Genomic DNA, 7509 nt, shown 5'->3' with positions numbered 1-7509 from the left:
AAGAAACTGAAAGGATATAAAATAAGGAATTTATTATATATTCCATGACTCCTATATTCCAGGACTATATTATCCTACTCATTATGAGTAGAACCACTGGTTTGACTCCACCATTTGACCTGTAGGGATTTAATCTTGTATTTCAATGGTCATGACCCAGCATGCACTGGGTGAGAGGCATGAATAATACCCTGGACAGGTCGCCAATCTATCGCAGGTTACACACACCATTCACTCACCATGCATTTTCATAAATAAAAGATTAATTGCAGTTATAAATTGAAGACTCTGTTTTTTATTGGTTTTCAAAAAAATCCAAAACATTAGAAGACCAATTTCAGAATTGAGAGACTTCAAACTTGTGTGTTTGGATATCAATGGTTGTTTTGCTTTGTTCTTGTGAGTATTGCTGTGGAAAGTAAAATCCGCATTTTAACAAAAAGATCAGATATTGAGTTATTTGCAATGATAAGGGGATTTCTAGTGTCTGTGTCTGTCCCTTTTGTACACAGATCTACAGCTGGGGCCACTCCTCAAAATCTGTATTGTCTCAGGCATTTCCTGTTTCCCATTTGGCACACTTCCTGTCCACATCAGAGTAGGATTGTTTTTTCAGGGACATGGGAAACTCCTCAAATCAGAGGTTTTCTGATTTCTCACAGGAGAGATGATTGGCTCATTTCACTGTGTATTTTCCCCTTAGAACATGACTCACTTTGAAAGAAATCCATCCAAAAGTGAAGTGTGATCGCTTTCACGTGACAAGGTAGAGTCTTAGCATGGACCAGATTCTATTATTCTTTACGTCAATGAATTAATTTTTCCACCATCCTTTTAAAATTCTCACACTTTTGTCCGCTAATATTGGAAATTCGTGTTGTCACTGTACGTTGGTAATTAGGCTATATGGAGATCTTCACGTAACCAAGGGTGCGTGTGCTTGAACTTCCGAAAAGGCCTGTTCCCTTTTCCTTTTCCTAAGGCTGGAATGTGAAGCAATACAAACAGGACGCGAATGTAGAGGTCGAGCCAGCTCAGGGTCATGTGTGTTCTACAGTGTGTATGCTATATACTTGTAGCTGGCATGTGTATTGAACTTATATTGTAGAACGGCTGCTGAAAATGATGTTCATAAGCAGCGCAAATCATGGGGAAGGTCGTTGTGAACATAAAATGTGTTGTAAAAGGTTTACAAAAGGGGGAACAATTACTGTCAGATATTGAGATATCATATTTAGGCATATTTAACCTGGATAAAACATGGGATGCGACGATAAGGGATTGCGAGTTGTTAAATAACAGGGTAAACAGTGCAGGCGATTGCAATTGAAATGTGTTAGGCCACCCGTTAAGACTTCAGGACAGCCGCAGATTGCAGCAACAAGTATTCCGTAAACCTGGACCTCAACAGTCGTCGTTTGCTATCCAGAAGACTAAGTGAATAATAACGTTTATTTCCTCCAAATTAGCAGGAAAGGGATGACTCCATTGGCCATGAAGATTCAAGTGGGGGAAAGTCGGCAAAGGCTTCCTCTTCTAGCATGGACACCCTTCCCTTTAAGGGTTGTGTTGGTACTTTCGCTGTGACCGCGCGGTAGCCAGCGAGTCCCAGCAGTGAAACAAACCTTTCCGTCAAAGCTCCTGTTGAATGGCTATTTAGATACCCCGTGGGTTTCTTCTGTAACCCGAAAAGTAGTTGCAAAGGGGGAGAACGAATTTAATTGTTTCATAAAAAACCACTGCCTGGACAAAACCGCGGCAACAACAGGTGACAAAGAGGTAAGTTAGCTTATCTTACGCATTAAAAGTTACAGCACGCTAACTACAGGAATGTTGCTGTCTGGTTAACTTTCAGGATTTAACGTGAATGTTTGATGTTGTCTGATTGGCTTGGGGACGAGTTCAGAGCATGCAACGCAAAAATTTACAGAACATTTAAAAATACGGGTTTTAATTGAAATTATGTGGCTAACTTCTGTAGGTGCGGCCGGTATATTGATGGCAGTATTTTTCTGAACACGACCATCAAGTAAGCATATACAGCATGACGAATGTATAAATACAAAACCTTCTCGTTGTCTTTTTACTTTCTTCCCCAAGTTACATATTTGTGCCTGGTTTACAAGATTACAGTTTTGCTTTGAGAAACCCATTGCACAATACCTACAGTTAGCTGTCTGCAGCTAACGTTAGACTACTGTATGACACTTAAAATTTGGTATCCACGATGACTAAAGTTTAAAGAGTTAAACGACGCAGTCTGCACATTCTAATTAACTGTTAGCTAACGTTTTCTGTTCGATGTGTCGTTATACATATAACCGATGTTACACATCTTAGAAATGTCATTTTCACTTGAAAAAACATTTCAGTTTTGTTCAAAAACGTACCTAAAGTTTAGAGATTGTAAAGTTTATTAATGGAGACAGCTGACGTTAGATGTCATTTAGGATAATGAGCTAGTATTTTAATTTGTCGTGTTTGAAGTATGCCATTTTTTAAAAACCTCGATTATAAAAAAGAAAATGCACGTGAGCATGTCAGGGATGCAGTTTCTCTGTATTCAGTGTAATTAGCCACAATACATAGCTGTGATAAGAGCGATGGAGTTTCTCTTTCATGCATTACCAGACGAAATCAGTTTGTTTACTCTTGCCTGGTAAAGTTTCATTTTGTCGGTCCTAAATAAAGTATGACAGTTGCAGGGCTGTGAACAGAAAGCTAGCTAAATTAAAGGACACGCAATCTGTCTGCCACCATAGTAGACATACATCAACGAGCCAGTGGGGCATTTGTCAATTTAAAAAATCTCAGTTTCAAAGCTTCTAGCAAAACAATAACATTACTTTTGCAGTTTTGTTATTTGTATTCATTTGACAGGCACGGCTGATAAGTTCTTATGGTTATGTCGACATGGCATACTTTACCAGAATTTGAATGTCTAACATAAATAGAGTATAAATTCCATTCTGAAAATAGGAAACTCCAGCTCTATTGAGCAAGAAATTACCTAATAAATAAATATAGTTAATGTTCAGTCAGACAAATTGAAGCATCACACTGCAATGCAATGTTTGCTTAATTTTTCACAAATGTGATGAACTAAACTCTGCAGGCTTAGCACTAGAGTGTGCTGAGCGGGTGTTTTCATGTGATGCTGTGCTGCAGTAGTCTGGCTCGGTAGCCCATGTGGTATTGGCTAAGACTAGACTCAAGCCAGGTCTATGTTGACTAACCTGACATGTGCTAGTTGCTTGAGTTTGCTCAGTGTTTTGATGTGCCAGCCCAAAATAGGGGCATCTTATGATACAGCATTGCTAAAGCTCATTCTTGCTAATAAGCCTTGCTAATAAAGATACAGTTCCCTAGGTTAAGTGTAAGGTAATAGCTAGCTTTGTATATTTGGGCTGCAAATAGTTCAAGATGACATGATAAGCCATAATTTAAGGAATTATGTCAAAATATTAGGCCATCTGTGCAAAAAAGCAAAGTGCTCATTGTAATTTTAGATGACTGCTGTGTAGTATGGACCAGAACATGTGGGATTTTTTCTTTGAATCCTGTTGTCTTTCCTAAAATTCGGAAATATGAATGCCTTGCAGAATGTTTATCCACCCCCCACCCTACCCATTTGTACAAATAGCTATGTCACAAATTTTTAGGTATTGCTTCAATTTTCATGGGAGAGTGACCTCGAGAAATGTTTCCAAAGCTATGTTTTCCCAAAATAGAGGCAAAACAATTCTCCTTTTTTCCCCCATCCAACACAGTTAGGCATTTTGTTGTGTTTCAGTAGAATCAAGGATAAATAATGGAACCTCTGCAGAACCTGCTGTCTTCTCTTTTGTAGCACAGGGCTTAATTGTGATGGCACAGCTGCTGGAATGTGGGCGAGCTGTTGGGAGTCACAGTTTCATCCCTTTCATTCCGTTTGCCATGTAGGGCCGAGCCCAGCATCTCTGGGCCACGACCAGCCCGCCAGTTGTTCCTCTTCCTTTCCAGAGCCTGTTTTTAGGATGGGTCACGTGGCGTCAGTGCTTTTAATAACCCGCCTTTTCCCCTCTGTCAGTGAGCAGCAAGACCAAGGCAGGAAGCTGCCATTTGGTGCAAATCAGAGAAAATCTGTGCAGTTTTTTTCTTTTTTGTGTTATTCACTGAAAGGAGGAGATAGCGTGGGCTTAGTGAAAAGAATCTTTCATCCCAAGCTGTTTCTATTTTTAAAGCCGACTAGCCCCCTCACTTAAAGAGTTAGCCTACTGTAGATCGCTATGTTTACTGCAATGCAAATGCTAACAAACAAATAAATTGTTTGAAACATTTTTTTCCAATGGAAGTGAATGCACATGTTTTCATGTGTGAACATGATTCATCTGAATATCCTTAGAAAATGACACCGTAATTGCATATATAGTAAGATGAATATTTGTTAAATTTATAGGCATAGAGTGACTATCCAATTCTGTAGCAAAGCACTGAGAGTGTAAGTATGGGGCTAATCAACTATAGCAATGCACATGATCTAATTTCTATGACTGTCATAGTTCTGAATGTAACAATCTAATTACCTCAGAAAATACATTTAAAAACATGTCCTTGTCTGCATATGAAGAGCCCTGTAGAGGACTGAAAAAAAATGTCACACAAGCAAATGGATTTGAATGGAACACAGCCCTTTTATACATTTTTACAGCCATATTTTGTTTAAAACGGGAGCTCTTAGTGGTAACGAGCTATAGTGATAACAGTGTAGATGGGGGTTGCCACAATACTTTTTTTTAGGTAGGATTATATTGAACATATGTACTTTATTATAATAGCAAATAGCAACAACTGCATAGTCATTTGACCACATATTTGAGTGTGGTTTCCAAAAAAATATGAGATACCAGTAGCATTGATCACTAGGATACCGCTCATAGTACTACAATATTATTTTGTCTGGCCAACTTCATGATGCGTGCATTCTCATCTGTCATCACACACGCAGTTGTCTATGAAGGCCCAGTATTCACAGACACAGCCTGTAACCTCTGATGTTATTGGCTCAGCTGACACTAGCATATTGTATGTGTTCCTATTACAGGCTCCATTCACACAGCTAGGAAACATGGCCGAAAGCTTAAACGACGTCTGAATTTAAATGCAGAGGCAGACTCACCACTGACTAATGTGTGAGGGTAAGGCTGTCTTTGAAGGTTGGGCACAAGGTCATTCCAAGCCTAAGGCAGTTCTGTTCAACCAGACAGCACATCAAATTACAAGCCATGGTCAGTGTAGGAGGGGGGTCAGGATTCTTTGTAAAAAAAATTAAAAAAAAAGCGTGTAAGATTTGCAGGCGCACACTTCTCCTAGATACACATGTGAAACAAGTGGTGGGTCATGACAGAGTTTCTGTGGGTGGGTCTGTTCCTCTCTGAGGTGCATTTAGCTTTGACAGAGTTAATATCAGCACCACTGAAGTGTACTTACGGCTTATCACTTTCAATGTGTTACATAATCCTTTAAAAAGCATTACAGAGGACCACTATACACTGTAACTTTGAACACTGACAGGTTAGATGAATAGTATTTTTAAGGAAGCACAAAGTGAAACTGACCTAATTTTTACTCTTCAAGTATTTAATGCTTGAAATTTGTGCAAGTGACTTAGCAATTTAATTGTCTGCCATAACTGTTTGATTATTTATGAGAAATGGCTGGCAAGCCATTTTCCTCCCCTTCAGCATCTCTATTTTTTTTGTGTTGATGAGGCAATACACAACAACTCCAGAACATTACAGAATGCTAATGTTCATCCCTGTTTGCTGTTGGAGAGAGACATGCATTTTCTGAGCGGCTGTTGGGTGTCCTTTAAGTGCATATCTAAAGCAACACTCCTGTAGTGATTTTCCTGTAACCCTGCAAATGAACACGCATAGGTGTAGGTGTCTGTGGACCCCGTCTGGTGTGGTTTTGTGTGGATGAACACCAGACGGGGTCCACAGACATTCATACAGAACCACATCCGAAACTCAGACTGGAGCTCTTGAAGTGTTAGCACTCTGGTGTTTGTGTGGTGGGTGGGGACGCCTGACCGGCCACATCAGTCAGGGCTGCTGTAACCTCCCACACGGGCAGGCCATGAGGGCAGGGCTGCGGCGCTTTAGCGACGCGTCCGCTGCCAAGCGCGACCCGAGCGGAGGGGGAACCAGCGAGCGGCGCTCCCGGTGGCCTTCGAGGGAACTGGCTGAAGAGCCGCCAGCCCCGCAGGGGGTTGCGCTTCTCCAAAGAGGGGAGGAGGAGGGGAAGAAGCGGCGGGCCCCGTTTGAACGGAACAGAGGGCCTCAGTCCAGTGTGCCGAGCCGAGTGGCGAAAATGTGACCAAGCGAGGGGCCAGCTTATTAGCACACAAGCGCGTCCAGTCATTGAGGCAGCGCGGCCTCGGCCAGGCCCCAACAATGACATATTGTGGCGCACAATAGTGGCCCTCTGTTATTTATATACAACCCCTGCACCCTCCATCCCAGAGACATCCTCCATCCCTCCCTTTGGCAAATTGCTTTTGACTCTACAGCTTCCACTAATTGTTTGACTTGGAGGATTGGACAGAATTCGAATTTGGAGACGGACCCATAAGATTTTTCTAAATGTGCCTTCCTTCCCCCCCTTCCCCCCCTTGGTTACCTGAGAGGAGGGAGCATTGAAGCGACTGGGTACTGAACACAGTGATGTACATACTGCATTACCGCACTTCCCTCTGTGGGGAAAGATAAAGTGTTGTGCTTGTTCTCTTGGTATTATTCAGTTTTGCCTTGATAGAAAGTCATGATACAGTAATGTTGTTGGGAGAAACACTGGCATTAATGTGTTGTGTTGTGATAATATGTTGTTGCTGAGAAGTTGACTTGATTGTCATTGAATGGATCTTTGCATTCGGTTACATCTGCTGGTATCTGTCATTTCAGTGTCATATTTGTGAGTAAAATTACAAATTCCATACATTTGTACCATATTATTATCATTGTTAAATGCTGCTGTTCTCAGTTACTGTACACATCATGGAATGTTTTGAATTGCTGCAAGGTCCTAGGCTAACCTTCGAGTGGTACGTCGGCACACTGCTACAGTGTATGGATAGCTATGGCTTGGATTAGTGGTCAGGACCCATGGTGCCTCATGAGGAGGCATTTACTTGCTCACATATCCATTCATTTCAACACTTAAAACGGTGTAGGCCTAAGCTCAATTTATAATTATTTTTCTTATTTTGCGTAAACGACGAACATTTTCTTGCAACCGTATGTTGCAACAGAATCAAGGTTTTATGATAGTCAGAGAACAAGAAGTTTGTAAACTGGCTGTGAGTTGAGCATAGTTGGAAACCCCCTCCCAGTCACCCACTAGTTGCAAATTTCATTAAGTGAAAAGAAAGCCAGTCTTTAGTTGTTTTCGTGTAGCTCATGATTGTGGGATCGTATATTGTCCATGAGACTGTGAATGGAGTGCCTGTGTAGGGGTTGCCGATCATAT

General features: G+C 41.2%; 1 protein-coding gene across 5 annotated transcripts in view; it reads left to right on the top strand.

Annotated features, from left to right (window-relative positions):
* Window positions 1-654: 654 nt before the first annotated feature.
* arap3 (ArfGAP with RhoGAP domain, ankyrin repeat and PH domain 3) overlaps window positions 655-7509 on the top strand; it is a 42800-nt gene continuing 35945 nt past the window's right edge. For 2 of the 5 annotated variants that reach the window (XM_035409557.1, XM_035409554.1), the window contains exons 1-2: window positions 656-766; window positions 1470-1779. The gene's annotated coding sequence lies outside the window, so the exon portion shown is untranslated. Of the gene's footprint in view, window positions 767-1255; window positions 1780-1981; window positions 2030-7509 lie in introns of those variants that run through there. The other 3 variants (XM_035409556.1, XM_035409558.1, XM_035409555.1) reach the window with 3 other exon arrangements.

Source organism: Anguilla anguilla, chromosome 3 (assembly GCF_013347855.1).
Source record: "Anguilla anguilla isolate fAngAng1 chromosome 3, fAngAng1.pri, whole genome shotgun sequence".
Classification (NCBI taxonomy): domain Eukaryota; kingdom Metazoa; phylum Chordata; class Actinopteri; order Anguilliformes; family Anguillidae; genus Anguilla; species Anguilla anguilla.
Note: the sequence above shows the minus strand (reverse complement) of the source record. Positions and strands in the feature narration are given on the sequence as shown.